The sequence below is a fragment of the Melospiza melodia genome, chromosome W (genome assembly GCF_035770615.1).
Source record: "Melospiza melodia melodia isolate bMelMel2 chromosome W, bMelMel2.pri, whole genome shotgun sequence".
NCBI classification, from domain to species: domain Eukaryota; kingdom Metazoa; phylum Chordata; class Aves; order Passeriformes; family Passerellidae; genus Melospiza; species Melospiza melodia.
The window spans coordinates 44,615,812-44,626,370 of record NC_086225.1 but is presented as its reverse complement, the minus strand read 5'-3'; the positions used below and the strand labels follow the sequence as shown (position 1 = coordinate 44,626,370).

At 48.5% G+C, this 10,559-nt stretch overlaps 1 long non-coding RNA gene across 3 annotated transcripts; it reads right to left on the bottom strand.

Annotated features, from left to right (window-relative positions):
• Positions 1–3,601: 3,601 nt before the first annotated feature.
• LOC134431484 (uncharacterized) lies at positions 3,602–7,146 on the bottom strand. Of its 3 annotated transcripts, XR_010030990.1 has the most exons (5): positions 7,082–7,146; positions 6,857–6,932; positions 6,414–6,739; positions 5,958–6,074; positions 4,574–5,121 (listed from the first exon to the last, which is right to left on the bottom strand). It is a non-coding gene; the product is annotated as an uncharacterized LOC134431484 (long non-coding RNA). The 3 variants fall into 3 exon arrangements; XR_010030991.1 differs by lacking the exons at positions 4,574–5,121; positions 7,082–7,146 and adding an exon at positions 3,602–4,205 and having other exon boundaries at positions 6,857–7,068; XR_010030989.1 differs by lacking the exon at positions 7,082–7,146 and having other exon boundaries at positions 6,857–7,068.
• Between the last annotated feature and the right edge of the window lie 3,413 nt (positions 7,147–10,559).

The following is a 10,559-nucleotide window of genomic DNA, read 5'->3' as shown; positions in this document are numbered from 1 at the left end:
TGATAAGACCAGGCCCAGTGATTCCAGCTCTTTCAGTTCTTGACCCACAAGCTTTATTTTACTGCCAGCTCTCTTCTTCCAGCTCTGTGTCCCATTCTGCGTTTAGTCCTCAGATCCACAGTGAGTATCCCTTCTAGCAGTGACGGTTTCTGCAGCACTGCAGTCCCCACCCTGTCCCCAGTGATTTCAGCTCCAGTCCCACAAGCTTTATTTAACTGCCAGCTCTTCTCTTACACTTCCTGCTCAACATTTTCGCAGTAGTGCCACACAATACTACTTGTGCTTCTCAGGACAGGATCTTTGTTTTAGCTCTAGTTCTTGAGCTCAGACCACAGCCCTTACAGCAATTTCAATTCCAACCATGCAGTTCACCTCCCCACTCCACAATCCCTATCCCAGCCCCACAGAGGTTTTACATCAAACCCTACCATATTTCTGTCTCCTCCAGCTCTGCTGCCTCAGCTCCAGCTCCTCAGCTTCCTACTGGCTGCAGCTAAAAGCTGCTCATGCTTCTCACTGCACCTTGGGGCTGTTCATAAGGCCACAAATCAGTTACTGCCATCATTTCAATTTCAGTGTCTCTAGAAGCTGTCCCATCCACCCACCCAGCCCTAAGTGGCAACCCTAAGTGGCATCCCAACTCTGGGGACACTGGAGGCCTGAAGCTCAACATCCACCCTCCCCCTCACCCTGGCTCTCTGCCCAGCACGTGCACAAAGGCCCCCTCACCTCCCCTCAGGCAGCTCCAGGGGCTGGGAAGAGCCACTGGACTCCTTCCTCCCCATCCCAAAAGGCACTCTTGGGCTGGTTCTTGGGCCCTAGAACCCTCTGAGCCCCCACACCCTCAGCCCCTCGTTGGTACCACAGGGCAGGGGCTGGGAACCCCCAGGCATAACCTGCAGGCCCTGTGCTGCAGCTCCATGCCTTCCTCCCATGGCATTTATCTGGCCTCAGCATTTCCACCACTCCACATTGTTTTGGGCCTGACTCATGCCAAAATCATTATTCCACACCCTGGGGTTTTATGTCCCCACTGCTCTCACAACTGGTGTTTCAGCCCCAGTCCCACAACCCTTACCGAATTAACATGAGATATCCAGTAAAGAAAACAAATCAAACCAAAAAGATGTATTAAAACGGGCAATACTAAAATAACACAATTAAGAAAGAAAAACATTACAAGTAAAAACAAAATAAAGTAATAAAAATACAAAAAGCAAGCTTTATTCCTCGTATTCTGAACATTTCTTTAAATCCAGAAACCGCGAAGCGGCTACTTCCCAGTCCCCAGTGACAGCAGGCGGTGCCCCCCCCCCACCGCGCCACTCCAGGCCCCACACCAGCCGCCGGCTACCCGAGCCACGCAGGGCGCGGCAGAAAGAACTGGACACGGCCGGCCCCCAGATACTGCCGCAGGCGTCGCGTCCGTGCTCACCAGCGCTCCCCGGATCAGCTGCCGCGGGGGTCCCGTCCTGGCGCAGCGCCGCTCCTCAGATCGCGCATCTGCAGCTCCCGTCTCTCCCAGCTTCACCGCCGAACTGACGCCACTGCCGCCCCAACGCACGCTATTTATGCCCCACGGGCGGACAGCCAGCCAATCACAACCCGAGGCAGCGCCTGCCGGCTCCACCAATCCCAGCCCGCCCATTCCCGCCGCGCTCTGCTCCGCGACTCCCCGCGGTCCCCTCAAGTGCTGCTCCCGCCGCCGCCATTGCTGTGGCCGCGTCCGCCCGCTCCCCGCCGCCTGCCCGTTTCCCTGGACCAGAACCTGATCCCGACCAGGACCTGAACTGGAAGCTCCCGGCCGCCCTTCCCGTCCGCAACAGCGCCTGCCGAGGCAGCGGCAGCAGGGACACTGCTCCGCCGGCTCCCAAAGCAGCAGTGGCAGGAGCGGCACCTCAGGCGTACGGGCGAGCGGGGCCAGTCTGACGGGTCAAGCCGCGACTGAGCGGGCTGAGATTGGCGGGACCGCTTCCGGTTTGAAAGGGCGGCTGTGATTGGACAGGGCGGACAGAGAAAGACGGGCCGTGATTGGCAGGCTTGGGAGCCGTCAGGCTGCGGCCCGTGGGAGCGTGGGGCGGAGCTCGGGCTGCCCGAAGGGCTCGCAGGCGGCGGCGGTGGCGGTCCCGCTCGCGAAACTCCCGTCCCCTTCTCCGGCCCTCTCTCGTGCCCAGATCCCGGCGAAAAGACCCCCGCAGAGCGCCTACCGGAGCGCCCCATCGGCACTCGGGGCAGGAGGCGGAGAGGAGTGTAGCCCGGGAGGGGTTCCGGGTCGTCTTTGCGACAGCAGCGCGGACCAGGGAGCGGCGGCGATTTGGTCAGGAGAGGGCTCGGGAGCGGGGAGGGCGTGCAGCGCCCGCTGCGGGCTCTGGGTGCCTCTTCTACCGCAGTGCTTCCGCTTCTGCGGGGACTTGGCCTGCCCCGCCTGGCCGAGATCAGCACCCTGGCCAAAGTTAAGTGCCCGCGTCCCCCTGCCCGCCCTCCGCCTGCTGCGGGCCCGCTGCTCACCCTCGTCGTCGGATGTTATAGATGATAAAACAATACTGGCTTTCACATTCATAGATTAGCTTTTTGCATTACAAGTATTTTGATGTGGTAAAACTTATACTTACTTTGAACTGCTTTGTATAGTGTAATATGCCAGTTTATGTATGCACTGTATATTTCATGTGAATAGTAGCGTGATAAATATATGGTAGGCAAAATGTTAAAATAGAAACTAAAATACTTCTATGTAACTAACTCAGAAAATGGTGTAAAGCAATTATTCTGTTTCTTATAACTGCAGACTGCCCCTACCAAGTGATAAGATAATAGTGACACAAAAAGCTTAAGCATCCAGGAAGGATTTATCGACTCTTACCAGTGTTATCAGGGAGTGTGAAGCAACAGGATAAAACTACAGGAAGAAATAAAATATGTAGACCTAATTTACAGAACGTTCTGCAGACAAGTCAGAGGTTAAAACCAAACAAGAGAGTTCCTGGAACATCAAAAAGTCAAAGGAATGTTTGAATAATGTGTAAGTTAATGAATATGCCTGTAACCTCAGCAATGTAACAGTATATAGTGAACATGTTTTTAAGCTACCTCTGTGCTCTTTGGCTGTGTGCTAAAAGCATCCCAGTGCTGGATTATTTTGTCCTTTTATCCTTTATTAAAATTTTAAAAATTATAAAGAGTGAACTCTGTTTATCACATCAGTGAAGCTTAAGCTGATCTGCATCCAGGTGTTTTGGGACCTGCTGGGGGAGGCCATCGAGGTAAGCGTGGGGCTACCGCAGTGGAGGCCAAGTATTTCAACACAATAGCATAATCAGCAACGTTAATTAATTTTGTATTCTTCATGCAAGCCTCAGCCTAAAGAACGCTACCAGCCTCTACTAGGATTAATAATACGCATAGTAAGTGTTACTAGTATTAATATTTAGGTAAGAACTGTTAGTGTTAACACTGGCAGTCAGTGTGTTAGCTGGTGTTTACTGTGAAGCTCTGCTCTCCCACAGTATGACAAGGTCCTGAAGCTGTCCTCAGGTGCGCAGTTAGGTGAGCACTGCTGTCCTTACCACGGTCCCCCGATGGAGCCACGCTCCAGAGACGGGCAGCAGTGACTCTGCAGAGGCCTTCCCAAGGTGACAGAGCTCGCCCTCCTTCCCATCTGCAGTCAGGGGATGTGAAGGCAACCATTGCTGTCCTCGGCTTCATCATCTCCAGTGCAGCCAAGCACAGTATAGACAATGAGTCTCTGTCAAGTGAGCTGCAGCAGCTGGGACTGCCCAAAGGCAGGGGAAGCCCTCAGGGTGGCACCATCAGCCAGACCTGCTGGGATGTTGCTGACAGTTCCCAGCCCTGCCTTCTTCACAGCCAGATGGAGGGCAGGCTGCCTGCTGTGCTGTCCTCCATCACCTCCCTTCTGTACCATCAGTCCCTGGGGGCTCCTCAGGTGCTTTGGTGAGGTTTGGCAGCTGCAGGTCTGGTGTGAGCAGAGGGATTCTTCTCTTGTCTCCCCTCATGAGCAAAGCATGCCAGCCAGCTGTGCTGTTTTACATGTGACTGACCCACAAAATTGCAGGAGACTGAGGACTCGTAACGGGTGCAGGACAGGTTCAAAAGCAACTTGGGACAAAACCTCTGTCTTTGTCAGTCCAAAGGGACAGCAGAGCTCACATCTGCTCACAATAATCCTCTGGGGAGTGGAGCAATGTCTGTATGGAAAGATGACTGGGGGTAAAATCAGTGGAAACCGAGAAGTTACATTTGTATCCTAACAGGAGCTATAATGGGACAGAAATTTTAGGGTAAAATACAGGTGCTGTTCCCAGGATGGAGCTGGGTTGGCATGCTCCACGATGATTCCCCATGCAACCATAAGGACCTGCTAAGGGTGGTGGAGTGGAGTGGGGCACCACAACCAGGCTCTGCCAAAATCTTTGCAGGGGCAGCAACTCCATGGTAATTTGAAGCTTATTAATTGCATAGCAAGGGCTATTTGGCATATGTAGGAACACTTTCCAACCTAGCGTCTGAAGACCAATTTAGAGGAGGCGCCTCTAAGTCGAAAGCCAGCCAGACCTTATGTTCTTAGCACCATTCATTTAGAAGAAATCCTGTGACATTTGCAAATTTAAGAGGTGACACCCCCATTCAGACCATGGCTCCTGGGTGCGAACAATAGCTCTTTACAACAGCAAGGAAATCTGCACGCCCTAGTGTCTCAAGGTCACTTCACCTGAGAGTCCAGAGACCCAAATCCAGCCAGAGTCCTAGTTCCCAAAAAACTTCTGCTATAAGAAATCCTTCAAAGTGTGCAATTCTAGGAGTGGAAATCCTACAGGAAACATGAGGCTTCAGGCTGCAAATGGGATCTCTTTTCCACACAATGGAAAACTCAGCAAGCCCTTCTGGCAAGACCAGTTCACAGGAGGCCCACAATTCTCAAGGGCCAGGCTTGAGAGATCCGACTCCATGGAAGCTTTAATCTGAGAAAAATCCTGTGATGTTGGTACTTTTAAAAGGCAGAATGGCACATTTAGACCCTGGCTGATGCTTTGGAGAGTGATTCTTTTACACAGTAAATAATGATTTCATTCCAATGTCTGTAGGTCACTTTGGAAACAGCCCCTGAAACCCAAGACCAAGAAGAGCCATACTTCATGACAGCTGCCATCTGGGAGGAATCCTATGACATTTGTGATTCAAGAAATTGAACCCAAAATTTCAACAGCTGATATGCAGATGCAAAAGACTGCTGTTTTCCTGAGATAAGAAATACTCCAAACCTAACATTCTGAAGGAGTTCAGAATACACACCCAGGACTGTCATACCCCCCAAAGCGCTACCTCCTGGCAGATTGTCTCTATGGTAAACCCTATCACACTAGAAATGTTAGGAAGCAGAATCCAAACTACAGCACAAGCACCTGTAAGGAAAAGGTACCTCTGTTAATGAGATAGAACCCTTTCTGTTCCCTTCAGCCCCTGCAGCTGTTCTCATGCTTTCAGGGCACTTGATTGGTTCATTCCTAGATAAAACTTATGTCTTTATTTTCAAAGCTATTACCCATCTCTAGTCAGAGTTTCCTACATTCCTGTATACAAATAAGTGGATAGAGAGAGGGTTTCTTTCCAAATGAATTTAGAGATAAATTCCTTTTCTTTGCCAATACCTATAAAAATGAAAACCTTGACAGGTTTTAGTATTCTACACCCACCCCTCCCTGTGAAATTTATGGCAGTTTTGGGTCCCTCTGGGAGACGACATCCAGCATGTCATGCTGGACTGTTCTAGAGAGTAATTTTCAAATGTAAGCTTAGCAAAGTTTGAATTGACTTGTCCAGAGAAAACACCTACAAGTGAACACCTACACCTGCCTACAAAGAGCTAACAAGCCCCTGGCAGCTGCCAGCATCAAAGCACAGCGGATGTTTCTAATACAGGGTAAGGATAACAATATCACCTTCTGTTCTCTCCAGCTTCTTTTCCCTGCAGTCATATTTTGCTTCTTATGATTTTTTAGTCTCTGTATCTTCTTGGACAGCACCGAGCCCGACGACAAGGATACGAGAGCCTTTCCCTGCCGTGCGGAGAGAACCAGGAAAACAGTTAAAATAAGAACAGGGCAGTTTGAAATTCATACTTGCAACAAAAGCAGCGCCTAACCAACAGAACAGAAATAAACAAAGCATGATACCTCCCTGGGGACAGTAGACTTACAAACTCTCCAGGATTTACAATTCCAGCGACCAACCCCTTCAGGACAGCAGCCAAGTGTCCCGTGGGGTGGTGCTGCACCAAAGAACCATCTGAGAGGTTCCAAAGAGTGAAATGCACAATATTTTGCAAAGACAAAAAATCTTGCAAAATAACAAAAATACAATAGATGTAAACTACAGGGCAAGAGTACAAGTGTTACCTTTGGGAGCTGGAACCATCCAGGTGAGCACCTGATAACTGGATCCTCACCAGAGTTTGAACCCTTCAGGACACAGAAGTGTTTTCCCCAGAAATTTCACAGACTGAGTTTTGACAGAAGCACGCTCGCCGGATCCTCAGAAACGTCGCCCATTCTCCAGGTGTCTGGAGAGAACTGCAAATGGCTCTCACGTAGTTGGAGCTAGTTCTGTAAGGTCTCAGGGTGAATTTCACCAGATGCAACTGAATTGGGCAACTCCCAGTGAGACAGAAGGAACCCAAAGCTTGTTTTACCCAAACCTTGGGTAAGCACAGCTCCAGCAAATACTGAGGAAACAGACATAACAGGGTAAAAATAATAAAACTATTGCTTTTTCTTTAATCTTGCCTTTTTTTTTTTTTTTCAGATGAGCAAAACAATGAAGGAGAAGGTGAAAAACTCACCATTACTGAACATTTCATCATCTGTAAGCTGAGCATCCTTAGCATAGAGGACTCCAGAGTTAAAATTCACTGATCCCTGGGAAATAAAACCAAATATATGACAAACAGTCAAACAGAAGGCATAAAAATTTGTTTCCTCTACGGACTTTCAAGTATGTATCTTTGTATATATCCTACACATTACAACATACACTTTATACCATCTCCTAATATATAATAATTTACCTTTAAACTTTGATAGTATAGTGTGGAGAAATGGCTCCATGACAGAGGTCACACAGACATTCGCTTGTTAGCCGACCAGGAGCTGGGAAAGTACCGAACACAGGTAGTTTGAGTTTTGCACCTGCAAGATAGCGTGTGCCTGGGCCTAGCTGGGTAGGATAACAAGTAGACAGAGAGACGTGGGAAATAGGGAATGTAGGCCCAAAGGAATGAGGAAGAGTTGATGGTATAGTTTAACCAATAGATCGCTTGGCTTACAGAATATTCATAAGCTTATTATGTGCTGTATAAGTGTCTGATACTCTCTGCAATAAACATAGCTTGCTGATCTCATATTGAGTGTCCGAGTCTTCCCTCACCCAAGAGTATAGCATAAAATTATTAACTAAAATTGGTGATCTATTATTATTAAGTTGTGCTTAAAGTTATTTTTGCTGTCATGTTCAAAACATTTTTTTTTTTTTTTTACTGTAATGAATGAGCAATTGATCTCAAAGTCATCACAAGCCCATCAAAAAAACAAAGCTCTATTCACCGGGCAGGTCTGTGAGCTAGAGGGTAGTTAGGCTTGTACTTACCTCTTGCACTTCATGAACAAATAAATCAATAAATCCTGTAAACAAAACCAGGATCTTTAGCCCACTCCTATTAAAGTTTCAACAAGATTTGTGTTTAGAAGTTTAGATTTGAAATGGCCAGTTCAATGGATAAATAAAGACAGTTTAAGTAGTATTACTTTACTCTTATTATTATTATTATTGGTATTAGTATTATCAGCTACTGGAAGAAACAAACCAGTACTATCTATACTTAATTACTTCTATTTCCAGAAAATAATAAAGAAAAAGAACCAAACCAAAAAAAGTCACTTCCTACCTTTTGTATCTCAGGATGATGAATTTCTCTTGGGCACTTCTCCAATTTATCAAGACTCATAGCACTGAAAGGCAAACAAAACAGTGCTTTATAGAAGGCCAAGTGCACGTTTCAAGGCTGAACCACCAACTGATTGCAGTGACAGCAGTTACAACATGAATCGTTCCCAGAGCCTCTGTTCAATGGAATGGAATGTTTTGCGGAACTGCCATTTCTTTCCCAAAATACTAACTTCCAACACTTCCTAAACTTATTTTGCATTTTAAAAACAGAAATTAGTAAGACTCTGTGTGGACATCAGGTTTATTTCCTTCTAATGCACAGAGCTCTGTTCCATCATCCTTCACTTTGGCTCTACACAGAATCATGGTGAGCTTTTTAGGAGTGCTCAAAACCCAATTCTATTTCTTTTCCTAGTTCTCTCTCTTCTTCAATAATTAAAGGCAAGTCAAATGAAAAATGACAAGTTCAGCATCAAAGTCACACTTTTTCCCTTTGTCTGCTCAAGAACAGGCTCTAAATCCACTTATTGCTGCCTTCAACGATTCAGACTTGCAAAACCATTCTTAGATGTTTTACAGGTTTATCATAAAACCCACAGAACGCAAGCTCTGAATTACAGGAAAAGGTACACAGGCAAATATCTAAACTGATTACTTATTTGAAAACACATACCTTAATTCAGATTTCACCCAGAATGTTTCTGTGGGACACTAAGGGAGACATATTTTGTGAGTACCCTGTAAACGAGAAAAGCCAGCATAGATTACAGGACATACCCACTTTTTCTGCATATTCAAATAGAATTATTAATAAAAACAATTAAGTTTAAAAAGAAGGAAGATAACCAAGGTAATTTTACTCAGCTATATTTACTCCCGATTTAGAGAAAAAAAAAAAGGCCCGGGTGCTGCAAAGAAAAAAAAAGTGAACCACAAACGCTTACAGTAGAATTTTAAAACAATCGCTTGGATAAAAGAATCTTATGGAACGTGAAGTAGAAAAAAAGTGAAACCACTATCAGACCTGCCTATTTTCTCACCAGTGTACAAGAAAATCCTAAAAGCAGTATAAAGTCACTGCCTAAAACCGGTCATGGGATATAACCAAGAACAATTCAGGCATTTGCTAATCTAGACAGAAACCTTTTCTGGATGCTAGTGTCAAATCACAAGTTTTGTCTTTCAGAAGCTCGACAATGCTGGAAAGCATTTTCCCCGGGGCTCGGGAGGGCAGGGGCGGAAGGGGGGGTGACTTTGCAGCTCGCACCTGTGCCATCCGAAGCATACAGCCCGCCCGCTCTCTGCGCTGGGCATTCTCCCGGCCATCTCTGGGTGTCCCGCTCAGTGCCGCTCCATCCGTTTCCATGGCACAAAGAGCCGCGAGCACTAACGCAGGCAGCAGCCCCGTCATGCCGGCGATATCGCAGCGCTCCCTGCTCGCAGCACCCAACACGCGGCGGAGCCGCCGCCGCCCGCAGCACCGGCAGCAGCCCGAGGGAGACGGCTGCAGCTCGGGGGCTCCTCCGGCGCCTCCGCCAGCCCGAGGGCAGCCGCCCCACCGGGACCACGGGAGCGCCCGGCGCCGCTCGCCCGGGGCGGCTCCTGCAGCTCCCGGCCCGCGGCAGCAAAGCACCGCCTCGCCCTCCGCCATCGGCGGGCGGAAGCGCCCCCGCCCCCGGCACCGCTGAGTGACGCCGAGGAACCGGGCGGACGCTCCTTCCGCGCTGCTCAGCTCGGTGCGGGCGGCCAGACGGAGGCTGCGCCCCTCCAGCGTCGCTGTCCCGCGCGGGAGAGGCGCCGGCAGCTGCGCGCGCACAGCCCCGCGCGGCCGCCTGGCACGCCAGCCACTCATGTGCCGCGTCAGCCGTTGCGTCACACGCCGCGCTGGCAGCAGGGCCTGCCGGGAGTTGTAGTCTCGGGCTGACAGCCACGGCTCCGTCCCCCGCCACCGGGAGCTGCAGTCCCTCCCGGGCATCAAACGGGTCCTTCGCCCCAGGGCGGGGAAGCACCTGAGGCAGCACCGCTCCTCCCGAATGCCCTCTCTTTTTCCCTCCAACTCTTTTTACTTTTTTCACTCGGTTTTTTTTTTCACCACTTCCCTTCCTTCTTGCTCTCTTGCTTCCTTTCCTTTCCTTTCCTTTCCTTTCCTTTCCTTTCCTTTCCTTTCCTTTCCTTTCCTTTCCTTTCCTTTCCTTTCCTTTCCTTTCCTTTCCTTTCCTTTCCTTTCCTTTCCTTTCCTTTCCTTTCCTTTCCTTTCCTTCCCTTCCCTTCCCTTCCCTTCCCTTCCCTTCCCTTCCCTTCCCTTCCCTTCCCTTCCCTTCCCTATCCTTCCCTATCCTTCCCTTTGCCTTTCTTGTATTTCTGATCTTGGTTTACCTTTCCACCTTTAGAATAAAAAAGCAGCAGTAGAAACTTTCAGGCTACCCGGGAGTAAAAAAAAAAACTCCAAAACGAAAATGATTTAAAGAAAACTATTTATTCCCTGGGAGCCTGAAATTTTCTACTGCTGCACGTGACACAGAGCTTTTATTCCTTCTTATGGATAGTTGATATTTTATATATATTTATAGTTTATACTGTTTCCTCAGCCTTTTAATTTG